Raw genomic sequence first — 27998 nt, 5'->3', positions numbered from 1 at the left:
TTTCTAGTGGGAAACACTTTGTAGCAGAGTAGTAATACCTCCTTTTAGCATGATCCGACCCAGTTGTTTTCTTGACTTTGTTTTAGAATCAATCTCTTCTGCACCATCTAATATGAAGTTCATGTACTCATCAAAACCTCTAAACAGCCGTCTATGAGCATATTTGCTTGCTCATAGAGCCACACCTGAATCCGGGATCTATTTTGCAAACTTCTGAAGATGGGATTCTGCAGATGGCCTGCACCATCACTTCTGCACTTTCTGACCCTGGCCATGGTAGCCATGGTGGAAGTTCCTCCAGGCTTAAGTTTTGCAGAAGAATTAATATTAGAATAATAGAGACTTTTAAACTCATATTGATTTAGAATCTGTGAAAAGTCAGGTCTGGGTCCATGGAGTGTGGTTGGAAACTCCCGCGAACCCTCTCATTCCACCTCGCCATTAGTAAAGCTGGTGGGGTTTTCTGAGCCTATTCGGTCCTTAAGCTCCATTATCAATATGTTAGAAATCAGAGGGGAGTAGGAGTGTATCAATAGGCACCACAAACCTCACACCACAAATGTATCAGAAGCATCTGTTTCATGTCTGTACTTATAACACTACCTCATACTCAATAACAGCATGGTATTCCATGGCATGGATATTCCATAATTTATTTCAAAACAATATGTTAGTCTTTTTTTCCCTTTAAAGTCCATATATTTTTTATCATTACCAACGATTCTGTAATGAACAACATGGTACATGTACATTTGCCAATAGTATTTTGTATTTTAACGTTGCATGTATACCTTTTCACATGGTATTTTATAGGTGGGCTTCTTAGAAGAATTGCTGGATTAATTGTTTGTGTATTTAACACACTGATGGGTACTTTCACATTACTCTCAAAAAAGAAAAAAAAAATCACTTACACTTCTAACAACAGTATATGAGCATGCCTAGTTCCCTAAATCCTTAACCAACCCTGTCTACTATGGGTCCATTATTCTACCTACTGACTCATTGATTCCAGGAATTCTTTGTATATGGTGGATAGTAACCCTTTGTCAGTTATGTATGGTACAAATATTTTATCTTGTCTGTCACTGTCCTTTATCTTCATTTACAGATTACTTTGCTATGCAAAACTTGTATGTTTTTATGCAGTTATATCTGTAACTTTTTTTCTTATGGCTTCTGGGTTTAATGACTTGAATAGGAAGCCTTCCTACACAAACCTCTCGAAAAGATTATTTTAAAAATCCCTGTATTTCTTCTGCTTTTATTATTTAGTAATTTAAAAACATTTTTCCCGTGTGTGTGAAGTGGTGAAGGTAGTCATCATGCTCTTTACCAAGTATTTCTGGTTCCCTTCACTTCCCAGCACATGATAGGATTTAACTTCCTGTTCTCCTTGTGGTTGGTGGGAGCAGAAGGGGTAATATGACTAGTTCTAGCCAGAGAGTTGTGAGCAGAAGTGATGAGGTCATTTCAGGATCAAGTGTTTAATTAATTATGCAAGTCCAGACCCTCTATGGCAGCATTCGAGATGGTGGCTCCCACGTGATTTCAATGAGCAGAGCCTCCCCGCCAACCTGCAGTGATATGTAGCCTAAGCCAAAAATCAGCTTTCACTATGTTAATTCACTGAAATTTGGAAGCAGTTTGTTACTGCAGCATAATGTAGCCTGTCCTGACTGATATCGGAAGGACCCTAACTTTTACTTTTTCCCATATGGAGATCCTGTTGTTTCATTTCCATTTTTAAAATAGCCCAACTTTCTCTGCTGATATAAAATACCATCGTTATCATTTCCCGAGTACTCATAGACACAGGGATCTAGCCAGACTCTTTAGTCTGATCCATCAATTTATTAGTGTATTCTTCTACCAGAAGCAACTATTTCAATTGATAAAGCTTTGCAACATGTTTTGATATCTTGAGAGCAGGTTTTCAAGCTTATCTTGTTTATTCTTGTAAATCTACCCTTTAGACAAATTTGTAATTACTTTTTCAAGTTTCATAAACCCCCATTAAAATGTGACTTGGAATTGCATTGAATTTATATATTAAAGGAGAGTTGCTGTCTTAACATTATAACATCCTTCTCTTATTTATTTTTCATTTCTTTATTACTCCATTTAACATTGCAGGAATATTTTATGAGCCCCCACTGTATGCCAAGCATTTTGCTGGCACCAAGGATAAAAAATGGACAAGGCACAATCCATGAACCCAGGAGCTCACAGTCTGGTGGAGGAGACGGGCAAGACCATTGGTGATGGTCCTGAGCAGCAGGCGCGAGGCTCCGTGGGAGCCCAAGGGCAGGCTGAAATACACCTGCCTCGAGGTCTGAAGAGGACTTAGCCAGGCTGATGGGCAGGGAACGGATACAGCAGGCAGACGGAAGTGGCTGAGCACAGGTTCCAGGTGGGGGCATAGCAGGAAGTGAAACAGTAGAGGAGGCGGGAGCTGCTTCACCTACATGTTGTGTCGTGGAGTTTGGACTTGATCCCCAGAACAGTAGGACTCCCCTAAAGGGTTTTAACTGAGATGGACCCTGTGGCCTTACGTAGTCTATATTTGGGACAAGGACTGCTAACTTCCCCAAGAAGGAGAAAATTCCCCAAATTTCCATATTTAAGCACTTAATTAACCAGTTGGGAACATAAACCTGTCTAAAGGATACCAGATGGCTAAAAAAAAAAAAAAAAAAAAAAAAAAAGGACCAAGACTAATAAACAACTAACACTTATTGAGCACCTACTATGTGCCAAGAATTTTCATAGTGCAACATTCATGTTGCCGGTGTATGGCCAGATATTTTACATAATATAAAACCTCACAGTAACTCCATTAGGCAGGTATGATCCCCATTTGACAAATGATAGAAAGGAGGTTCAAAGGGGTTAGGCTATTTGCAAGGTCCAAGAGCTCATTAGTGGCTGAGCTGGGATTGGACTACAGATACTGCATTTCCAAATCTGGGAGGCTCTCTGCTCCTCTACAGCTGCATCTCGTTATAAAAAGGAGATAGTTCTCAGCTTCGGGTGGAGAGGGAAGGCTCGTTCTTGGCCAAGTTTCATTTAATTTTCCATCAGTAGGTGTCAACTGTGAACTAGTCAGAAATGCTAAAATAACAGCTTAAAAACATAGGACCAGAAATGGAAATGTAATTTTAGTGTGCCTTTCCAGCCCCCTCCTGAAGATAAGTGCTGCTTATTGGAGTATCTGTTACAGAAATGTAACACTTAAGGACTAAACTCGCAGGAGTTGCTGGTGATGTGCAATTTAGCAACTTGGGCTGTTAAAGAAGAGGGGGGAAGAAACCCACAGGCAGAAAATTGAAAACAAAAGGAAATGCAGAATAAAAGCAACCCAGCATCCTTGCCTCTGGTTGTAGTCCCTCACAATGGCCTGGGAAATAGCTGGTTGGATAAAAAAGGCTTGCCTGCAAGAAACATTAACTCAGAGATTGTGCATTTGATGGGAAAGTAGGCCAGATTTGGCCCTTCCCACATGGGTGCCTTTGACTGGCAAATTAGCAAGTGCTCCTTCAGCCCCTACTAAGTGCCAAACCAGCTGGGCTGCAGAATCTCTCGAGGGATTTACCTTTTGAATTTGGAGGCAACACCCACTGGGACCAATGAACTAATAACACATATGCAGGGCTGGAAACAGAGATGTGGGAACAGGGTTCTCTGGCTCCTGCTGCAGGGAGGGAGAGGAGCAGCTCCGGCTGGGGTTGTAAGGAAAGTGTATGGAAGGTGATAAGGGGAGGGAATGGGGCGATAGGGCTTAGGAGCAAGATCTGCCTTCTGGTGTCAGCTCTGTCCCTAATTTACTCTGCTTTGGAACAACGCTTTCTGAGTCTCAGGTCCCTCACTTGTCAAATAATGGAGGCTGCTTGGATTGTTTTTATGATCCCTTCAGGCTCTAAGACCTAGGATTCTATGAATTAGAGTTAGTGTTAAGAGTCTTTTAGTTGCCAGTGACTGAAATCCAGCTTATTTTTTTTTTAAAAAGACATTTATTGGCTTATGTGATTTTGAAGTCCAAAGATGGATCTGGCTTGGTTCAGGCACGGCTGGATCCAGGGGCTCACACAGGCTTCTTTGGGCTCTGTCTCCCTCCCACCCCATCCCTGGTTCTGAGTTCTTCTCTCTGTGCTACCTGGGGTCTCAGTCTGGGAAGATGTCCTCTGTAGCTCCTGTTTCCCATTCTTGGGGTATAGCATTTTCATCACAAGGAGATGTTTTTTTCTCATTGCTCCAACCATAGAGTTCCTAGGAGCTCAGCTCCACTCAAACCACAGAGGATGGGTTTCTTACAGAAAAGAAAGCGTTACACACCAGCTGAAAGGAGAGAGGATTGATGACAGGCAAAATGACAGATGATATCCACAAGGGCCTCATGCATTTAAGGTTCAGACAGAACAAGTGTAGGAGGGGAGGAGCATTCCAAGGAGAACTGGAGGTCAAAGCTGTGGCCCAGGCCGGGCCAGAACATTTGCGGGGCCCAGGGCAAGCGTACACATGGAGGCCACGTACCTATGTCTAAATATTAAAAAGTCCATGACACGCGACTATCTGTTAAGTTAAACAGGCTTTATCTGCTTATCTGGACACATATATCTTCATAATGACCTGGAAAGCAGGTTCCTATTTAGAATTTTCGGAATACTCGGGATTTTGCACCAGAAAGAGATGGCACCGGGAGAGCCTGTGGCCTATCCCCTTCTCTTCCCACCTCAAGTCCTTCCACACTGTGTGGACGCCCCAGCCCACACATCCAAATTCTGAACCCGGCCCTGGCAATAGCTGGCCTGGGGCTGTGCATACGGACTCTGTTTGCCCGCAGCAAAACTGGCCTGGGAAGAGGCCCACGCAGGCCCTAGGAAGGGGCTGGGGCCATTGCCATTTGAGCAGTGAATTCTGGGGCTCTGGAGACTGGAGTGTCATCTGGAGGGGGGTCACTTGGGTCACTAGGTGGGTGTTTCCCTTGGCCTCATGGGCTCCTTCCTCCAAGGAGAATATGCACTTGGATCCCATGGGAACCTTATTAAAAGTGCAGATTCCAATTCAGGTCTGGGGTGGGGCCTGATATCCTGCATTTCTAATGAGCTCTGGTGATGCAGCGCTGCTGGGCTGATGACTACTGGGGGTGGGGGTGGGGGGGACTCAACAGGGCTCCCACCCCCAGCTCATCTACTATCCCGGCCCTTCTTCTAGGATGACTGTGCTGGTTTGAATGTATTGTGCCCCTCAAATGCCATTGTCTTTGTAGTCTTGTGGGGCAGACGTTTTGGTGCTGGTTGGATTTGCTTGGAATGTGCCCCACCCAGCTGTGGGAGATGATTTTGATGAGATGGTCCCATGGAGGCATGGCCCCGCCCATTCAGGGTGGGCCTTGATCGGTGGCGCTATATAAATGAACTGACTCAAAGAGAGGGAACTGAGTGCAGCTGTGAGTGATGTTTTGAGGAGAAGCAAGCTTGCTAGAGAGGAACATCCTGGGAGAAAGCCATTTTGAAACCAGAACTTTGGAGCAGACGCCAGCTGCCTTCCTAGCTAGCAGAGGTTTTCCGGATGCCATTGGCCATCCTCCGGTGAAGGTACCTGATTGCTGAGGTGTTACCTTGGACGCTTTGTGGCCTTAAGACTGTAACTGTGTAGTGAAATAAACCCCCATTTTATAAAAGCCTATCCATCTCTGGTGTTTTGCATTCTGCAGCATTAGCAAACTAGAACAATGACCACTTGTCCCACAATCTGGGAAACCCCTCAGTCCGGGCAAACCAGGACAATTGGTCACTCCACCTCCTTCCCTCCATTCAACCTTGCTCCCCGCCCAGGTCCTTACTCCAATGCTGCCTTCTCAGGAGGCCCTTCTGGTTTACAACTGCACCTCCCTACACCTGCCCTCCCTCTTCCTCACTGTATTTTTCCTCCTTACCATTATCACCCACCAGCATACTATATGTTCTACTCATTTATTTTATTTATTGTCTGTTTCTCTTCGCTAGAAAGTAAGCTCCACAAGGACTGGGATTTTTTATCTCTGTTGTCAGTGAGGTATCCCCAGTGCCTGCAACAGAGCTGGACACATAGGAAACTCAATAAAAAACTATTGAATCACTAAATGAATGCCTGAATCTCCAAACCAGTGCTTCTCAGACTTTCATTTGCACATGAATTCCCTGGGAAATAGGTGAAAGGCAGGGTCTGATTCAGGATTCTGGAGTGGAAACTGAGACATTTCTAAAAGCTTTAGGTGAGGAGCTGGAGTTCTGTTAGTCCACAGTGAGAGGCCCTAAATAATGGTTCCTTTTCTTCTCTCCCACTTGTCCCTTCCTCTCCCTGGAAAGGATTTGGAGGTGGGTCAAGGGCTCCCTGGAAGTGAAGAGGAGCAGATGGGCACATCCCAGACCCTGGGAAGAGGGGCACTAAGCTCCAGTGTGACTGGGTGGACCAGATGGCCCATCAAGCCGATAGCGTCAATGATGAAAATGACCTGGGCTAAACTTTCCCTGTTCTGTCCTGGCTTTCAGAAAGAACTTTTTTCCCTTCTCGTCTCTCATCACTGTTCTATACAGCTGGCTTGAACAAGCAAAAGATTTCTCTCCAGAGCCTGGCTCTGTTTGGCTTTGCACCTGCTATCGGCAGCTGTTGCTGAAGTTCCCGTTAATGGCACAAATGGAGTCTCTAATGCACGGGGCCTAAGCCCTGATTGGCAGTGGGGCAGGGGGGGAAGCTGGCTGTGCAGACAGATGGGAATTCTGCCAACGGTTGGGATCCAGGCCACACTGTCATTCAGTCAGCCAGCCAGACAGTGGGTCAGCCAGCCAGCCAGCCAGCCAGTGAGACAGACAGACAGCCAACTCAGAAGTCTTCATCCTAAGAGGCTACTTTAGGGGATCCAGGGATGTGTAGACAGGCTCCTCTGGCCCTTTAGGAGACGACGATTTAGTTGAAGTGAGAAGACTTTGACACAGAAAAGATTTGAAGAATCAGACAAGATCCTGGGTTAAAAAACAGCCTGAGTTGTGTGTGTGGAACCAACTGGAAGAACTGCAGGAATTCCGATAAGCTGGAATATTCCTCTTTTTCCTAAAGATTTTGAGTAGCATTAATAGTGTTTTAGATTTAAATCTGAGATGCTTTCTATGGCCAAATCATGCACACATGCCTTAGAAAGCGGTGACATGTAAAAGTCTTTTTAATTTATGGAAGCCAAATACAATCATGGGTGGTACTGACTGGCCATTCTATCTAATATGCCAACAACTTTTGAGTATCCTAAGGGTTCGTGTTTGCGTGTGCTGCTAAGTTTTGGAATCTCTAGCATTTTGAAATGTCAATGTGCTCACATACTTCTCCGAAAGTTAATAATGCAAAGGAAAAAAAATCAATTATTAAAAAAGAAACAAACAAACAAGTAAATAAATAAAAGTTAATAATGCTGATGCCGATGACAGTGATAGTTATGTTTACAGAGAATATTCTGCACGCCAGACACATAATCTCAGTGTATCTTTCTGTCCCCTGAAGCAATGGTGGCCATCAACCATTTTGCCACCTAGGCTCCATTTGCCCATTTTCCCTTGGGGGACCCCATCCTCCCCCACTCTCATTCCTTGTGCTTCTGGTGGAGCATCTACCCCAAGACAGAGGTGTGACAGGTGGCTCAGGCATGGCCCTCTGAGTGGATCAGGGATGATCACATGCCCCAAACACAACCACTGATGCTTGGGAACAAGATCTCACTTTTTCCTTAGGGACCTGAAGCAGAGAGGGTGAAAGACCAGGCGTTTCTCCCTCTAGCTTGAGCACATGGTGGGAGAACTTTCCTGAGAGCCCCGGGCAGGAGAGGCCTACCCAAGGCTGAGAACCGATCTGAACCTGAGATAGAAACCAGGCCTGCTGGCACGTTTGCTTCAACCTGCTTCAACTGTTTTTTTGTCTGTTGCTTGCAACTCAGAGTGCCTTAGTTGATACAAAAGCAAGTATTCATATTCCCACTTTGCAGATAAGGAGATTCTATTTATTAAAAAGGGGATGAGGAAGGCTTGAACTGGTATCCGTGGGGGACTTCTTCAGATGTGGAGCCAGGCAAGGGGGCAGAAGGACGGATGCTAACGTGCAGTTTCTGACCTGGATGGCTGGGTGGTTGGGGAGGCCCTTCCCCGAAAGCGAGCTTCCAGGAGAAGCACTGATTTGGAGGGAAGGTCATGAATTCAGGCTGTGTAATGGAGCCTGGAATTCTAGACAGAAAGTGGTTTGGAGACGGGTTTGGATGCCAAACAAAAACAAACAATAACGACAGCAATCACCAACCAACCACTCTGAAGGGAGCTGTGTTGCCAGTGGTGTCACTCTAGATGACCCAGCTACAGGGGATGTGAGCTGTTTCCATGTACAAGGATTTTCTGTTTTACTTTGTTGTTGTTTTCCTTAGGTGCAGGAGATCCCTATAAGGCCCTACTCGTATATAGTTGTTTGTTTTCTTATTTATTCCTTTTAATTCCAATTCCCACCACACGCCACAGTCGGTCATTCTAATAGGTTTAACGTGGAACAACATGTGTTTTCTTGTCTGTATGTGTTCTTGCAAACTGTGTTTGGTGTTTTATGTGTATGCATCTCTGATGTAAATGGGGTGGGGTCATAGAACTCGCTCTGTTTTTAAGATCCATCCATGTTGCCACATGTCCATATGTTCCTTTCCTCTCACGTGCTGCACGAAGCTCCCGAGGGTGTATCTACCACGTCTCCCTCTTTGCCTCCCTACCACGACCAGGGGTGCTGCAGTAAACATTCTCTCACAGCAACTTGTTATCCTGGTGTGGATTTCTGTGCAGTGTAGACCTGTGTAGCTGCCGGCCTCCAAGGCAGTCCCCAGCGGTCCACACCTCCTAGAATTCACGCCTTCCCACTTTGAACAGGGTTGTAGGATACTGCAACTTCCAAGGCCGGTCATAAAAGAGATTGCAGCCTTACTCTCCCTTGGATTGCCCTCCCTGGGGGAAAGCAGCTGCCATGTTGTGAAGACACTCAAGCAGCCTCGTGGAGAGGCCCACATGGTGAGAGACGGGTCCTGTCAACATCTGTGTGAGTCAGAGCTTGGAAGGGCATCCTCCAGCCTCTGTGCAAACTTCAGATGACCGAAGCCCCAACCTGACTGCACCCTTACCAGAGTCAGGAGCATTCAGCTAAACTGCTCCCAAATTCCTACCCCACAGAAAGCGGGATTAGGGTTGTTTGCTATTGTGTTAAGCCACTAAAGTTTGTGTGTGTGTGTGTGTGTGTGTGTGTTTAAGAGCAGTTGTAGGTTTATAGAAAAATTATGCAGAAACTACAGAGTTCCCATATACTGCGCCCTCTCCTTGCCCCATACACAGTTCTTCCTTTGATTAATACTTTGCATTAGTGTAGTGCTTTTGTTACAATTGATGAGCCAATATCATTATAATTATATGATTAACTATAGTCCATAGTTTAATTAGAGTTTACTCATTGTGCTTGTGCTATGCACTTCTATGGTTTTTGTTTTATTTAAATTTTTATTGTGATAACATAGACTACATAAAATTTCCCATTTTAACCACTTTCAAGTATACAATTCAGTGGTGTTAATTACATTCACAGTGTTGTGCCATTGTCATCACCATCCCAAGCCACTAAGTTTTGAGGCAATTTGTTACGCAGCAGTAGATAACTTACACAACATGGGAGAAGAGTTGCTGGGTCCTCGGGTGTGCATGTACTCTTTGTTCATGTGCATAGTTTGGAAAATCAGTATGTTTTAAAATCTGTAATGGAGGTGTATTTGTGCTGCCACTTCTCCATCCAAGTGGTAGAGAGGAGGGTGAGTGGATTCCCTCTGCAAAGGCCTAGAATGGTTCAGACTCCAGGGAATGTTATTAGGAGAAGAGTGGCTGGGCCAGTGGCCAGCATTTTGAGAGAAACCCCAAAAGGGTTGTCTCAGATCTCAAGTCTCAGAGGACTGCCCATTGCGAGTCAAAGGCTCCCTAGGCCCTAGCTGGGACAAGCAAGAGCTTCTCTCTGCAGGGAGGCTCTGCCAAGCTGACCCGGCTGGGTGATGTGCTGACATAAGTGCAATTGCATTTGGCCTGGCAGTGGAAAAGCTTCAATTTGCAGATTGAAGTGGCGGAAATTCATTTTCTCTTATTTTTCCAATCTTTATCCGTAAAATAGATTCCTGCAGTGTCATTTCTCTGCTCGTTCCAATCTTTGTTAAGGAAATGAGCTGCTGGAATTGAATGTCTGTTTTATTCTGAGTGCTTTAGCAATCCCCAGGTACTTTGGCTGCTTTGATGTCCTGGGCCCTTAGAAATTGCGCTGCTCTGGCCAGGGATTTTTCCATTTCAAACTGTGCTTCATTTTATGTGTTTTATTCATAAGGCACAACAGAGTTCCCACTCAGAGCAGAAGGGACCAGAGCAGCCAATTCCCATATAATCCCATTGCAATATCTCCTAATGATCCTTGAGTGGTACATACGGCACTTGATGATTACAAAGCTAGTATGTAGTGGGGTCAAGATTCTTAGAAAAGTGACTTGCCCAAGGTCACTCAGCTAGTACTTGCAGATCAGGTACTACAATCAAGGTCTCCTGACCCTTAATGCTCTCTGTGCTCTAGCCGGGTGCCACCTCTAAAGCTGTATCCAAAAGAGGGTGGACTTTGGATTTATTGGATCTGGGTTCTCAACTGGCTGTGCTTCTTAGCAGCAGTATGACCTTGGGCCAGGCATTTGCCTTGACAGAACTTCGGTCTCCCCATCTGAAGAGTGGAGGGAGACGGAGAATTTCACATTGAAAGAATGGAAAGAAATTCAGGATGGCTGGAGAACAGAATGAAAAGAGTGGGTGGCTAGAAAGGGGACTATAGAGGCAGGCAGCATCAGATCTGCAGGCCTTGCAAGATACTCAGTGTAGTTTGGACTTTATCCTAGGGCAACACGGAGCCACAGAATGCTGGGAAGAGAGGGTATCAGATTTGAATTGAGAAACCCCACTTTCACTGGTGTGTGGGAATAGATCAGGGGCAAGTGCAACCCCATGCTGGGTCACATGGCTTGGTGAGTATAGGTAGGCGAGATTTCAGCCCCCATTTGCCCCCTTGACTGGTGACCTTGTCCAGTGAATAACTCACACAACCACCTGTAATGTTTCTGCTTCTATCTGAAGCACTTGCCAAGGTATCACTTCAAACCAAGACAGATTTTCCCTTAGGAGAGATTCTGGTACCAGCTGTGAAGGCAATAATTTCCCTCCATCTTATCACCCATTTAATCCTCATCACACCCCTGTGAGGAGGGGGTATTATCCCCACTTTATAAACAAACAGACATGGAAGGTTAAGTCATAGTCCAAAGTCACCATCAGGGGTCAAGTATAAACCCCAACTGAAGACTCTCTGAATCTAAATTTTCTATTCTTCCTTCTATAAACTCGTGCTCTCCTCCTATCCATCCATGTGCCTCAGACCACACCATGTTAGAGCTTCACGGATCTAGAAACCGCTGTGCCACTGGAACTCTCACCAAGGCAGGGACAGCTGCAGTCCTGGGGGAGGGGAAGGGCTCAAAAACATTCTCCATCAGCTACAGGTGATAAGTGAATGTCATGACCTGATAAACTAACTTATCCCTCTATACCCAAGGTTAGAAAACCCCAGACCCTAAAGCAGGGGCCTCAGGCAGGTCTGAAATCGGCTGCCTGGGACTGGGCCCCCAACCCTGGGAGCTGCCTCCTGACCCAGCACAGTTTCCAGGTCAGGGTTTGGAGTAGCCTCAGAGGGTGAGCACAAGTGATCCTTTGATCCTACTCTTTAATGCCCCACCTGGTCAAGGGAGTTCTAAGTCCAAGTCACTTAGGAAACTGTTGGTTGCAAGCTCAAGACAAACTAGTTTTAGAGAGAGGGAATAAAGAATTTGTTGATGCACATAAATGGTCATTCCAGGGACTGGCTTCAGCTTGGTGGAACCAGGGAGCAATTGAAGTCATCAAGACTCCATCTCCCTCTTCTCCTTGACTTCAGTGATCTCTGGTTGAGTTTATTCATCGCATAGGTCCTTTCCATTTAGCACACAAGATGGTCACTGGTAGTTACAGACTCCTACCCTATCAATTTAGCAATAACAATCAAGGGAGGTTGTCATTCTGTTAGCTCTGGCAGCAGATCTCAGGGCAGCTGGGCCATGCCTGCACCATTGGTCCTTCCTGACTGCATCACTGTCGTCCCCTTCGGAGCGGTGTTGCATAGAGGCAGGTGGGGCCAGGCCTGGGACTGTACCATGACCCAGGGAAGGTGGAGTCGCATGATTGGCAGGTCCATCAAGACCACAAGGGATGGGGGAGCAGCAGTCTCAAAGGAAAAGCGTGATGCATTATCAGGGGAGGGAGATGGAAAAGAGCTGTGGCTCCCTGAGGACTTTGGGAACCAGAGTTGCCAGTAAGCCCCAGATGGCAGGCTTCCAATGCAGCTCCCCTTCAGATGCATTACCACAGCCACTCCCAGAAGGGCCGGCTCAGGCCAGGTTCTGGGGTCACAGCTGCACTGACCCAGAGCGCTGCATACATGAAGTCCTTCCTTCATTGGTTCCCAAGTCTGGGCTCACTTCCTGTTTCAGTACAGAGGAAACCTCTGATGGTTATTTTTCAGAGGACAACTCCACCTGGTTAGACTTGCGGTTTGGGCACAGGTTGACTCATCTGCTCACTCCCCAGGTAACACTCCCTCCCGGACTCCATCCCTCCTGCCACCTGGGCACCAGGAGGGTCACACCTGGTGAAAGGACATGAGACCAGAGCTGGCATGTCACAGGTGAATGAATGAATGAGTGAATGAAATATTGAATGTGTGGGCAGTCTGATTGGCTGAGTTAAGCTTCAGAAGGAGGTGAAGAAACCAGGTTCGGCAAAAAGCGACTCTGGTCAGCTCAAGTCTGGGAGATACTGTAGCCCAAATCAATTTTCAGAACTAGAACGAAAATGCATATCTATCCCCCTCCGGTTCTCTCTGCCTCCCCTCCAGAAATCACGCGTCTGTGAGGACAGATGGCCCTGTGTCAGCGTCCCTGTGTGATATTGATGTGAACAGCAAGGGAAGGCAACGTGTCTCAGGGCTGTAAAAATAGAAGTGCATTAGGCATGCAAGAAGTCAGACTCCTCCTCTGGCCACGCCAGCCGTGCTATTCTAAACCCGGCGCACATGGGTTCGGTAGCCAACCACCCGGCAAGGCAGAGCACTGGTCTGGAACTTGACATTTAAAGAGTTTGAAAGAAATAGAAAGAAGCATGGAGATTTCTTTTTTTAAGCCAGACTGGCTATTTCTGAATGGGACATGCCAACGAAGCTGGAGATCAAATTCATGGCATTTTGAACCATAGGGTCTGAGAGATGGTGGGGGCTACAGGCGCTCCCTTGTCTGGACTCCCCGCCAATTCAGGGATCCCTTTCACGGAGCCTCTGACAGTTGGTTGTCGAGTTTCTGCTTGAATGCCTCGACTGACAGGGCGCTCTCTACCTGCAGAGGCAGAGTGTTTCATGGTTGGACACTATTGGACGCTTCTGGCTGCTATTGCAGAGTACATTTAAGAAAATATTGAGTTGATATCTGTTTCTTGGTGATGTCCCTCCACTGACTCTGGGGTTTAGGCTCATTCCATCTCAAATTCTCAAAAAATTCAAACCACTGTTATTTATTGGGACCCTGTTATATGCTCAGCCCTGCTCAAGAAGTGGTAGAGGCTACAAGAGAAGACACAGTTTCTAGCCAACTAGCTCACAGTCTGGGGAGATAATGAACAAGTGTGGAATAATGAAATAGTGCATGGCAACAGGATATTATTAAATTTGACATTGTGTGATATTGCCTGTTTCCTTTCCCAGTCAAAATCAGTGGCAATTTTTACCACCCCCTGTTGATTAATGACACCTACATTTTAGCAGTCTCTTCAGTTTGGGGGTTTGCAATGACCTTGGCTTATTCTTACTTACCTCTTTCCCCGTTTATTCCCCGGTGCAACCCTGCAGAGTGGACCCTCACAAGCTATCTCCTACATTTTCCTGCTCTGCTCATATCATCATCTCATTCCTTAGCTTGGGATTCAAAATTCCATTGTAGTTTGGCTGCCAAGCTGCTCCCCTCAGGCTTTGACCTCTACTCTATCTCCTCCTTGCTCCCTATTCTAGCTTTCGGTTGGACCCACCATCTCCCTCCGATGGCTTCACCTTTGCTTCTGTTATTTCTCTTTCTTACCTGTTCAGATTCCACCTGTTTTTCAAGGTCCACCTGGAACCTGCCTCCTCTGTGGTCTCTGCAGCCAGGTGTAAACACATCACATATTCCTGACGGTTGCAGTTTTCTATTTAGCAAAACTGCCTGCCACCCCTTGAACTTTATCTTGGCTTTTAAAGGCCCAGGCCCCACATGGTGGAAAAAAGTAATGGGCTTTGTGTCATAAGCCCTGGGCTCAATTTATTGCTGTGTCACTTACTGGCTTCCTCAGGCGAATCACTGACTTTAGGGGCCTCAGTTTGCAGGTCTGCGCTGTGGAGCAATTCCTCCCAGCTCCCTGGGTTGCTGATTAACTGGATAACGAACATGGAGAGGCTTTGCCAAAAATACAATGCCTGGCAGGTGTTGGTTACTTCTGTGGTGGTCTTTTAAAAGAGGAGGAAGCTGGGCTAAAGCCCTTTTTGTATCTTTGGAATCTTTACCAGCAAGTATTCATTCAGCTAAGCACCTGCTGAATGCCTAGCCCCGTGCAATGTACTTTGGCTGTTGAAAGTGAAGGCATGGTTTCTAACCAGCAAGCTCACAATCTGGGGAGATAATGAACACATGTAGGACAATGTGACTGTGTGATTGGACAGGGTATTATTAAACTTGACATTCTGTGAGGCTCCCTAAAAGCAGGGTTGGCATTCTGAGAGGGGGGCTAGGAGAGCTTGAGTGCCTGCAGAGGGCTTCCTGGAGGAGGCTTCCTGGAGCTAGAGCTTGAAGGATGGGTAAACTCTGAGGAGAGCAAGAGGAAGTAGGAGGGGAATTGAGGCAGGGATATTTCATTGCAGAACTGACGGGTCTGTTTGGGATTATTGGATGAGAGAGAGATTCCCTCCTCTTTTGGACCCTATGCTGGGTGTTCATTTACAGGGTTCAAAGTGGGAGGGCTGGTCACAGATAGCTCCTCATTTGCTGATGAAAAAACTGCAGTTCAAGAAGCATTAGTGACTTGACCAAGGCCCCAAGGAGGGGGCAGAGCAGGGGTTTTTCATCGGGTGAGCCAAATCTCAGAAAGCCTGGGAGGCCCTTCTCAGGGGAAATGCCCACTCTCAGCCCCTGCCCCCAGCCAGGCTTGTGACTGTCCATCCTGGTGTCCCAGATGGCTGGAGCAGAGCAGGGCATCTGACTCCTGAGCATAGTCACAGACTGGCCAGTAACCTAGGATGTGGCTTGGCATGAAAAGATGAGCTGGGACAAGCAGACTCAGTCTCTTGAGAACTGGAATTAAGAAATTCAGACAGAATGAGGCAGATGGAATCAGAGAGAGAATTTGAGATGATGGGCTGGGTAGAGGCAAGGCTGGGCTTGGCCTTTGGCAGGCTGAACCATGAAGAAGCAGGTAGCTCTCAGGCCCTGAGAAGATGGGAAGGCAAGGGGGAGGGAGCTGGGAGGGTGCAATCAGAGACAACATGCAGAGAAGCCCTGGAGGAGAATGGCCCTGCAGCCATGCAAACAGCTGGGGCCTCGGGGTCCCTCTGGCCAGGTCAATTACAACTAAATCCACAAATAAGTTCTCAATACTCCCCCTCCACTTCCCTGAGTGAGTGTGTTCCTAGGAGCCCCAAGTGCCTGATGGTAAACCTGCTGAGCCCTCTGTACTCGGTTGCGGAAAGAGGGCTGGGACACTGGCTTGCTATTCTTCTGGGAACAGAGTATTGGTGGACAAACAATAGCATCAAGTTGCACTTGGAGATCCAACATCTTCTCCGGCCTCCCCGGCACATACTACCCAGGGTGCCCTGGCTCTGAGCTTTGAGGAAATAAGTGTGAGTGATGCTCCAGCTTAGAACCCCAAGTCTCAGAGGCCCCAAGAGAGAGAAGGAGAGTGGTGAGGCCACCCATTACATCGACAGGGGTTGGTCAGAGATTGGGTTGGGAGGCTGGCTTAGTCCAAGAAGGTGTCTGCGAGGAGTGGAGATGTGGACCCCATCTGTGAGCCAAAGAGCTCAGGTGGAGGAAAGGAGATGCAGGGAAAGAAGGGGCCTCTGCACATGCACTGTCTGAGCTCTGTTCTGTCACCTGACTTTTGCCAAGGGAGGACCCCATGTCTGAGCATGTGACAGAGGGTCCCCAGGGGCTAAGGCTAGTATCCTCTGGCCTGACCGAGGATGTATGTGAGGAAGCGGGGACTAGAAAGGAGGCCCTCCCTGGAAGGGGTGAGGATGCCATTCCACTAATTCCTAGCAAACCAAGCTCTCACCACATTCTCTCCAGTTCCTAATTTCTCTCATTTGAAACATATAGTAAACATATCTTCTTTAGCTTTCTAAGGAAACAGAGTTGTGGTGAGAGTGTGGGTTTTAGACCAGGTCTGTGCTGAGTTCTGCTTTGTCACATTCTTGAAGAACGGCCTGGGGAATGTCATGTGAGTTCCCCATCCTCAGGGTCCTTATCTGTAGAATGAGATCATCACACCCAATTTAGCGATGTGTGAGCACTGAAGGAGACAACATGTGTCTGACACAAAGAAAGTGCTCAGCCAAGAGCAGCTCTTCCCACTGCCAGCCCTGCCAGCTGAACTGGTAGAGAAATCACCCTACTTCCTTCCTTCTCTCACTTTAGTTCTGGGTTTGGAAGGGTCTGTTTGAAGGAAGAGGTCAAGTGGATACCAGCCCTTTGCTGTTTTTTTTTTTTTAATTCATTTTTATTGAGATGTATTTATATACCATACAATCATCCACAGTGTGCAATCAATTGTTCACAGTATCATTATACAGTTGTGCATTCATCATGGCCCTTGGGTTTTATATCTTCCTTGATGAGAAGCAGTGATGAGGCATTGACTTCATCTGAGGAAGCCCCGGACTCCTGGCCCTCTGTGCTCTTACCTAAATCTCAGCCTATCTGATGGCCTGAATCTTCCCACCAAGATCATGACTGATGAATTTTCACTCAACATCTCTGGACTTTTTTTTTTTTTTTTTAATACTCCTTAGAAATGGACTCCATGAGTTCTGGCAATTTGGGTTCATTGACTCAAAAGATTCCTAGGGGCTGGGGATTAAGAATGTATTCTAAGTCACCACCCCTATCTCTTCCTCTCCCTTTTCTTCTTGATTCTTTCTAAGAGAAAGGCTCTTGTTGATGGTAATTCTTTGCTAAGAGAAAGGGCAGTGAGCAGGCCTCCTAGCCTCCCTGACAGTAGACTCCAGCACTGGAACTGAGAGCTGGAACATCAGAAGCAGAGGCTGGAAGGTAAGTTAGGAGGTGGGGACTGTGCTAGGTGGGATGGCCGGTGTTCTCCCTACAAGTTAGAAAGCAGCTTGAGAGAGTCAGACAGGGAGGAGCAGGGTGCTGGCTGGGGCTCATTATAATTTATATTCTAAGAAGAATCATATTTTGGAACCAGCCATTCTCTGATTTGTCCTCCTCTTGCTTCCTGGGGTCATGCAAATGTTGGGGGTGAGATTCATGAGCATTGTCCTGCACTGGATGCACATCAGGAATTAATAGGTAGTGGGGACTCCAGAGTTCTCTAGAGAAGGGGCTTACAGATGGTACTCATCTGGATGGCAGAGCCAGCACACTGTGCTCACAGGTAGATTGGATATTAATTTGGGAAGGCTTTGGAGAAAGGCTTACAGAGATGATGGAGTAGTTAAGTTCCCTAAGCCATCTCTTGGTAAGACCTCTGCCCCAACAATCTCTGGGCCTTGTTATTATCAGCTCCATTCATTTAACTGGGTGAGTAACTCATTTACCTGTTGTTATTGTCAGAGTATCATCCATTTCCTAGTTCCTGGTGGAGGTGGAGATTGGCTATCAGAAGTCCTTTAAGAAAGGGCCTCGTCTCCTGTCCAATCTTTATAACCCAGCATCTTAAGCAACCTTGGCCCAGAATTTTGAGGATGGGTTTCTGAAGACTGTAAAGCTCACTGTGACGGCAAAGACTTGGGGGATGCTCACAGCCTCCTTTGTTCTTTTATTTGCCCAGCCCTGAGCAAACAAACCACAATAAACTAAATGGCATTTGGATTTTGAAAATGCAAAGAGAAAGTGTCTCGAAGAGCCATAAAGGAGGTAGAGAGGAGGCTGCCTGCTGGAGGAGATTACATTGTCTAATTCATCTCAAAGGGATGGTGGTTTCCCAAACAAGAAATGGTTATGTAAATCCTGGGTGAGAGCTCGCCTCAGAGTTTTGCTCTTATTATACCCACCTTATTTGATTGGATGCTGATTCAGAATTCGTGATTTTGCAGGCAGGATATATGCACCATATTAGCTAAGTCCCATGAATAATAGAAGAAAATACCGGGTCTCAGGAGCTCCCAGACTCGCTGGAGAGGAAAAATAGATAAGAACAAAGCAACTGTAGAACAATCAAGGCCTGAACCAAGAGGCAGCAGCTCCATCCATTCAGAGGCCTCTTTCAGGAAGCTTCTGATCTCCCCACTGGGCATCAGTTGCTTCTTGCCTCCCGTCTGCAATCCATAGTACTTGGCTAGCAATTCTGTTATTGCACAGGATTAGGTTTATAGTTTAGTAAATCTTTATACATCTGTCTCTCACTAGAACACGGATCAACAAACTACAGCCCATGTGGTTTTTGTAAATAAAGTTTTATTGGAACATGGCCACACTTGTTCATTTGTACATTGTCTATGGCTGCTTTCATGTTACAAAGGCAGAGCTGGGTGGCTGCAACAGGAGAGACAATCTGCAAAGCTGAAAATATTTATTTTCTGGCCCTTTACAGAAGAAGTTTGCAGACCCCTTCATTAGATAACAGGCTGCTGGAGGGAAGGAACTGAGGCTTCCTCATATTTCAGTCCTTGAGCACAGTGCTTTGCACAAGGTGGAGTTCCATAAATGCTGAATAAAGGAAAGAAGTCTCCAAGCAGGAGAGAATGAAGAGCGTCACGGGGAAACAGTTATTTAAGAACAAGAGCAGTTGCAAGCACTTTGAAAGCCTTCATTTACATATACAGAGTTGATAAGCTAATTACACAACAATCTTGTCCAAACCATTAAAGCAGGTCCCCTAAGGTCTTGTTAGATAACACCTTGTTAACCTAGTTCGAGAAAACCTGCTGTTTCTTGAAAATAATAGAAGTTCAATTTCTGTAATTCAGACTGCTCTCCTCCCACCACTCTACTCCAATCTCTCTTTAATCTGATTTAGGCATTAAATAGACATTTCCTCTGAATTGGAAACAACGATGAAAATAACCTAGCATAGCACTTTGCATTGGTAGAGGCTGGTAAGTGCAGTGCCAGTTGATCTCTTATGTGCAATAGATCTGTGCTGGGGGCCCACAAAACTTTCCCAGGACCTGTGAAACTGATTGCGACTTGGAAATTTAAAGAGAGTTGCCACCCAAATTAACACTCCCTGCAACCAAGCAAAACCAACATGAAAGGATCTTTAATTAAAAGTCTGCTAAGCAAATGACACTATACCAATTTCAATTCAACTCCTAGAGTTATTTATAAATGCTATAAGATAGGGGAAGTGGGTGCCTTTAAAGATGTTTGGCAAGATCCATGGGCAGGGCCTCCAGATGTAGGAATGGGTACAGAGGGGGATCCAGGTTTTGTGAGGTCTAGAGCCCATATACTTTTTAAATTGCATTTTTAAAAATGTTTTATTTTGTGGTAAAATACATACAACACAAAATTTCCCATTTGAACCACTATCATGTGTACGATTCATGACACTAATTACATTCATGATATTGTGCTACAATCACCCCTGCCCATCACCAAAACTTTTTCATCACCCTAAACATAACCTCTGTAACTACTAAGCAACAACTTCCCATTCCCACCCTTATGTTTTTAGGGACTCTCTTTAAGAATATGGTTATAACAACTTACTTTTTTTAAAATGCTATTTTATTGAATTATATTCACATACCATACAATCATCTGAAGTGTACAATCAGTTGTTCACAGTATCATCATATAGTTCTGCATCCATCACCACAATCAATTTTTGAACATTCTCCTTACTCCAAAAAGAATAAAAATAAGAACAAAGATAAAAGTAAAAAAGAACATCCAAAGAATTCCACTGCCCCCATATCACCCTATTTTTCATTAGTTTTTGTCCCCATTTTTCTACTCATCTGTCCATACACTGGATAAAGGGAGTGTGAGCCACAAGGTTTTCACAATCACATGGTCACACCATGTAAGCTATATAGATATACAATCGGGTTCAAGACTCAAGGATACTGAGTTGCAGTTCAACAGTTTCAGATATTTCCTTCTAGCTATTCTAATACACTAAAAACTAAAAAAGGGGTATCTATATAATGCATAAGAATAACCTCCAGCATGACCTCTTGACTCCATTTGAAATCTCTCAGCCCCTGAAACTTTGTTTCATTTCTCTTCCCCCTTTTGGTCAAGAATGCTTTCTCAATCCCACAAGGCCAGGTCCAGGCTCATCCCTGGGGAGTCATGTCCCATGTAGGGGGGATGGCAGTGAGTTTACATGCAGAGTTGGCTGACAGAGGCCACCTCTGAGCAACAAAAGAGGTTCTCTGAGGTGACTCTTAGGCATGATTATAAATAGGCTTGGCCTCTCCTTTGTAATAACAAGCTTCATAAGGGCAAGCCCCAAGATCAAGGGCTCAGCCTACTAAACTGGTAGTCCCCATTGTTTGTAAGAATCAAGAATTCCCTAGGTAGGGAAGTTTAATATGTCCACATTTTCCCCCAGTCCCTCAAGGGGGCTTAAAAACTTTTTTATTTTCTGTCTAAATTACTCTGGGATATATCTGGGCTTCATGCTAACCTGTACAAAACAACCAGATCTTACACCCTATTCAAGGTTCCATGTAATTATGGCATTTGAATAAACTGACCATACAAGTTAAATTATGTAGTGTGCCACAGAAAATGTAGAATTTGCACTAAATATACACCTCTTCATTTGGTCTCACGTAGAAGTTGAAGTTTTAAAACACAGTCAATATCATCCTTTACCCTTTAGTCTGATTTACCTTTGTACCAACCAAACCCATTTCGTTTATATCTCTAATTGAAGTCTAATTTTTTTTTCAGCTTTTTTTAAACAGTTGCTCTATAGGGTAATGCTGACATTCACACCTGTCAAACTCTGGCTCTGTGTCTCAGGTGTCACACAGATACCTGAAGTTCCACGGACTGACCAGGTTATATGCAAACAGTTCAGCATCTCAGAATTTAGAAATAACTTTAGAGCTCATGAATGGATGTGACTGCTATAAGAGCTTACAATCTAGGAAACTTTACAATAAGCCTTTCCCCAATAACCTATGCTCTCAGATTCAATTCTCAGAGTTTGCACATTATAGTTAGTCCATTGTGTTTTTCTTTTCATATCTGGTTTATGCCTCACAATTTCATTCCTTCTTGTAGCATCTAGGTATTCCATTGTAGTATACACCACAGTTCACCATATCGTTTATTGGCCAATGTACCCTTACGTCACCTCCATCCATTATGAATCATGAGTACTGCCACCATAAACACCCGTGTGCTATGTCCACTCATGTCCCTGCTCTCAGTTCTTCCAAGTATATACCCAATAATAGGGTTGTAGAACCATATGGAAACCCCATTCTTAGCTTCCTGTGGAACCACCACATTGCCCTCCAGGTGGGCTGCACCACTCTACTTCCCTACCAACAGTGAATAGGTACATCTCTCTCCTACATTTTCTCTAGTACTTGTATACCTCTGTTTATTTTTTAAGAAGCTTTATTCACACACCATACAATCCATCCTAGGTAAACAATCAATGATTTCTGGTATAGTAACAAGTTATGCATTCACCACCACAATCTATATGAGAATACTTCCATTTCTTCCTCAAAGAAAGAGAAAGAGGAGAAAAAAATGAAGGATAAAAAAATAAACATAGAAGGAAGATAAAAATTTAAAAAAATACAATGAAAAGGTCAGACAGCAACAACACCAAGAATCCTATATCTCCTTATATCCCCCTCTTATAGACATTTAGCTTTGATATATTGCCTTCATTACAATTAATGGAAGCATCTTACAATGTTACCACTAACTATAGACTCTAGTTTGCATTGATTGTATTTTTCCCCTATATTGTCCAATTTTCAACACCTTGCAGTGTTGGCATTCATTTGTTCTCCCTCATGTAAAAACATTCTTATATTTGTACATTTAATCACTGTTATTGACCACTCTAGTTTTCGCTAAGTTATACAATCCCAGTCTTTATCTTCTATCTTTCCTTCTGGTGTCATACATGCCCCTAGCCTTCCTCTTTCAACCTTACTCACACTTATCTTTGTTCAGAATACTTACAATATTGTGCTATCATCACACAGTATTGTGCTATCCATTTCTGGATCTATGCAGTCAATCTTGTTGAACCTTCTGTACTCCTTCAGCATCCTTTAGCCCAGTCTCTAACCTTTCTCTCTCTTGATAGCCTGTGTTCTCAACTGTAACATTCAAAGTTCACTCATCAATGTTAGTTCATATTAGTAAGACCATACAGTATATGTCTTTTTGTTTCTGGCTAATTTCACTCAATGTAATGTCTACTGTCTACCATTTTGTCTTTTGGATTTTATATGTCATATTTTATTTTATTTATCCTTACTGATAGTCTTCCTTTATACATTCTTCTCCAAGCCTCTCTCTCTTATATTTTCCTATCTGCCTATAGTGCTCCCTTTAGTATTTCTTGTAGAGCAGGTATCTTGTTCACAAACTCTCTCAGTGTCTGTTTGTCTGAAAATATTTTAAACTCTCCCTCATTTTTGAAGGACAGTTTTGCTGGATATAGAATTATTGGTTGGCAGTTTTTCTCTTTCAGTATCTTGAATATATCATACCACTGCCTTCTCACCTCCATGGTTTCTACTGAGAAATCTGCATACAATCTTATTGAGCTTACCTTGTATGTGATATATCACCTTTCTCTTGCTGCTTTCAGAATTCTCTCTTTGTCTTTGGCATTTGATAATCTGATTATTAAGTGTCTTGGAGTAGGTCTATTTGGATCAATTCTGTTTGGGGTATGTTGCACTTCTTGGATCTGTAATTTTATGTCTTTCATAAGAGAAGGGAAATTTTCAGTGATTATTTCCACCAGTATTCTCTCTGTCCCCTTTCCCTTCTCTTCTTCTTCTTGGACACCCATGACATGTATGTTCATGTGCTTCATGTCATCCCTCAGTTCCCTGAGACCCTGCTCATATTTTTCCATTCTTTTACCTATCTGTTCTTCTGTGTGTAGGATTTCAGATTCCTATCCTCTAGCTCATGCATCCTTTTTTCTGCCTCTTCAAATGTATGTCTCCATTGTTTTTCATCTCTTTTATTGTGCCTTTCATTCCCTTAAGTTCTGCCAATTGTTTTTTCAAACTTTCAAGTTCTTCCTTATGCTTGCCCAATGTCTTCTTCATATCCATCATCTCTTTTGCCATATCTTCCCTCAACTTGTTGATTTGATTTTTGAATTGATTGAGCATATTTGTTTGAACATCTTTAATTAGTAGTTTCAACTCCTGTATCTCAGTTGAAGTGTAAGTTTTTGCCTTTGGCTGGGCCAGATCTTCATTTTACCTAGTGTGACTCATAATTTGTTGTTGTGTAGGCATCTGGTTTCCTTGATTACCCCATTCAGATTTTCCCAGATCAGATGGGGCCAGGTCTCAGGAGGAGGGTGTAATCAGTATCAAGTTTCCAGTTCTATGCTGCAGTCTCAGCCATGCCACCCATTCCAGCCTGGTGTACAATGTGTTTTCAGTCATGGATGTCCCCCAGACAGTTGTCCAATAACTTACTTTTGCCAATTTTATACTAATATATGACCATGTGAGCACTTTGCTAGGGATCTTCCAGGGTCCTGGAATAGCCTATGCAAGTAAGGGGCCCTGATGTTTAAGCTTCATCAGCTTGATGACAGATACTACCCTGAGTGGGTGGGTCTGTTAGAAACCTTCATAGTCAAATCAACTTGGGAAGTGCTGGAAACCCAGTCTTGGAGAGTCACAACTCCTGTTAATTTCTCAAAGGTTCTGAGAAGTCTGTCAGTTCAGAAAGTTAACTTTATTTGGCTCAGAGTTTCCAAAACTTGTTTTGTCCAGAGAGACCCTCTCTGCGGAAACATTTTTGAATAAATGAGAAACAGCCTGGGAAAGGCTGGCTGAGACCCTCCCAATTCCTACCTAATGAGCACACTGTGGCATGGACTTTGAACCCTCTGCTAGTTCAAGAGTGGAGATGCTCCCCAACTTTGGATGCGCAGATGCAGCAGGTGGTCAAAATGTTTTTCTGGCAGGATGGTTGGGAGTGGAACCGTTAGCTTAGGGGACAGACCCAGACCCACTAATAAGGGATTTCTAATGTGACAAAACCCTTTCAAAAAAAAGAAAAGGAAAGGAAAAAGAAAAGTTTCCACAGCTCAGAATTTTAAGAGTGGGAGCATTTTGACTCAAAGGAGGGCAAAAGAGGCTTGATGCATGGATTCTTGTATTCCATTTTCTATTGCATGGTCTTGTTTTATTCTTTAAGAATTTGGTGCAGGACTGGCTACATCATTTGCAGTTCCCTGTGCAAAATGGAAATTCTTGGGATCCTATGTTCAAAAATTATTAAGAATTTCAAGATACCAATAGCAGAGCATTAAGCCAAGGTGGGGGCTGGGGGCTCTTCTGAGCATGGGTCCTGGTTTGGTGCATGTTTGTGATTACTTATTTCAAAGTTCAAAGTTACAAAGACATTTACAGTCTGTATGGAGAGGTCTAAGGGTTTAAAAGAGAACTGTGATTGTAGTATAATGGGCCAAGTCTAGATACTGGGCCATGGAGACACATTTTTCCAGGGGTGAGTCATTAATGAAGCATTCCCTGCATCACTTGGCCTTTTCAATGATTCATCAGCAATGCTATTGTGTAGCTCACATTGTCACTGTAGTTAGTTGGCGCTTCTCAAGTGAAAACTGGGCCCAAACCTGGGTGTTTTGAAAAACAGCCTAGTTACTCTGTATCCAGGTAGGTGGTGCCAGCCTACAATAACTCCTTTTCCTGGTTTGTAATAATTAACCCCTTCTATCAAGGGACTAGGTCTCGTTATCTTTCCTGTAAACGGTTGGTAATTTTAAGTGTAGTGATGGGGCGAGAAAGGAGCACAGGAGAGAAGTGCTTTACCTGTTGGAGGCCTGGCATTTTCAGAAGCAGGAGTGGCAGGTGTTGGAGTCATAACAGCAGCAGAACCAGGCTCCAGCTCTTTCACTGCCTTGTGACTGAGGGTGCTTTCTGCAAGTGAGGCAAGTCAGGCATTGGTTAAGGGGTTTCTGGGAGTCTCAGCCCCAGAGTGGATAAAAGAGGGATAGAGACAATTCTGGCTTGGCTTCTGGCTCCCTGGCCTCCGGAAACCCCAGGGAAGCTTGGTCCAATGGCTGAGGTACTCACTCCTGCTCCACTATACACTTGGCCAGATCTGCAAAGCTGCTAGGCACCTCCTCTTCTGAGAAAGGGGATCTTAGTCCAACAGAAGAGAGTAAATGCCTGTAACCCTATAGGAAGATCAGGGAACACGGTAGAAGTGGAGAGCAAGTATATGACTTTATTTTCTTGCCTCCAGGGAAACCCTTGCAAACAGCGGTGGTTTTGTTTACCCAGTTTCCCCCTCTTTACTGTCAATCTCTTTTTGGTTCACAGTAATGGGTACCATTGCATGGAGCTGAGAGGTGAGCTGGGAGGGTGGTAAAGCTGGGGCCCGATGGGGCCTGGAGCGTCAGGGGCTTTGCCTTGCTTTGGGGGTAGCACAGGGCAGTGAGAGGGCCAGAGGCTGGGTGGGCCGTGGCTCCGACTCTCACCAAGCACGAGCTTGGCTAAGAGACTTCTCCTTGTTGGGGGGATCGTTGATTCTTTATCTTCCAGGCCTATTTTCTATGTTTATCCAGACGTTAGGCCATGTAGTTTTGAGAAATATGGTTATCTCTATTCAACCCAAGTCATAAATTGCCCCTGTGTTTGTGTGTCCTTGTGTCTATTCTCTTCTTCCAGATGAGATATTAAATCTCCAATGAGGCCAAGTAAGTCATTGGGTTGAGAGCAGAGTGTCAACACAGGTACAATGTACTGATTTGTTTGTAACTGCTGTAGAAAACCCCTCATTAATAAACTATTCAGTGAGGGGATGTCTTAGTTTGCTAATGCTGCAGAATGCAAAACACCAGAGATGGATTGGCTTTTATAAAAAGGGGGTTTATTTGGCTATACAGTTACAGTCTTAAGGCCATAAAGTGTCCAAGGTAACACATCAGTAATCAGGTACCTTCATTGGAGGATGGCAAATGGCGTCCGGAAAACCTCTGTTAGCTGGGAAGGCACGTGGCTGGCGTCTGCTCCAAAGTTCTGGTTTCAAAATGGCTTTCTCCCAGGACATTCCTCTCTAGCAAGCTTGCTCTTCTTCAAAACGTCACTCACAGCTGTACTCCGTTCAGTCTCTTTGAGTCAGCATGTTTTATATGGCCCCACTGATCAAGGCCCACCCTGAATGGGTGGGGTCACACCTCCATGGGAGTATCCCACCAAAGTTACCACCCACAGCTGGGTGGGGTACATCTCCATGCAAACAACCTAATTCAAATGTTCCAGCTTAATCCCCACTATTCTGTCTGCCCCACAAGATTGCATCAAAGAATATGGCTTTTTCTGGGGGACATAATACAGTCAAACCGGCACAGGGGAGATGAATTAGATCATCATCCACTTCTCCTTTAAGGGAAGGTTTAACTTCTCCCAGATTTGTCAGTGGTTTTGCCTTAGAAGACTCAGCCTTTTCATCCCATTTCCTTATAATCACAAATAACCGGAGCAGCCACTGACCTTTTCTGTGACCTTGGGCAAGTCCTTCCCTGTCTCTGGGCTTCCACTGCCCATCTACAAGCAGAGGGCAACAGACCAGCCTGTCTCTATGCTGGTGAATTTTGTCTTCAATGTCCCCTGCCTTGTGGATGCCCAGCGGTCTGAGGGCAGGGACTGTGGGTGCAGGAGGAGCAGCCTGGGGGGGTCTGCCCGTGGAGGAAGTCTCAGACAACGAAGCCCTCACCTGCCATGCTCTTAGGGACTTCGTGTATTTCTCCACTTGCCTGGCAAAGCCTTGGTGTAGACCCAGCCTCTACAAGCAGGTGTTCTAGAAAAGGGGCAGGGTTCCCACAGTCCCGTTTATGTAACTTGTTCTCACTGAGCTTTTTTTCTACATGCGCCACAGAAAAAATCCTATTTCTTTGAGTCCTGCCATTTACTGAGGCTTACCGTGGGTGAAGCACTGCACTGAGGGACCAACATGCAGTAGCTCATTTACTGCTTGCAGGAATCCCGTCAGGAGGGTGGTATTATTTCCGTTTTACAGGGAGGAGTGCTAGAGTTCAGAGATGTTAGGTAACTTGCTCAAGGCCACACAGCTAACACTTCAGAGCTGCGATTCGACCCTAGGCACTCAACTCTGAAGCCCAAACTCTTAACCATTTTGCCTACATCCTTCCATTAAGGGTCTGTTTTAAGATCCATCAAAATTAGGAATGCTGCCCTCTCTGATCCACAGCCTTCTTTGATTATTCTTATCACCACAAGACCAGACCAGAAACCAAAAGGCAGGGATAGTCAAAAGGGTTTTTAAGCTCCCTTTATTGCCTTATAAGATGCAGTGCCAAGTAATGCCCTTGGGCTGCCCACTCTGCTCCTGGCTCCCGAGAGAAGCCAGTCTGCCGAAT

General features: G+C 44.9%; 1 pseudogene; it reads right to left on the bottom strand.

Annotated features, from left to right (window-relative positions):
- Positions 1–3: 3 nt before the first annotated feature.
- LOC119532761 lies at positions 4–27341 on the bottom strand (annotated as a pseudogene).
- Between the last annotated feature and the right edge of the window lie 657 nt (positions 27342–27998).

The sequence above is a fragment of the Choloepus didactylus genome, chromosome 4 (assembly GCF_015220235.1).
Source record: "Choloepus didactylus isolate mChoDid1 chromosome 4, mChoDid1.pri, whole genome shotgun sequence".
Classification (NCBI taxonomy): Eukaryota; Metazoa; Chordata; class Mammalia; order Pilosa; family Megalonychidae; genus Choloepus; species Choloepus didactylus.
Note: the sequence above shows the minus strand (reverse complement) of the source record. Positions and strands in the feature narration are given on the sequence as shown.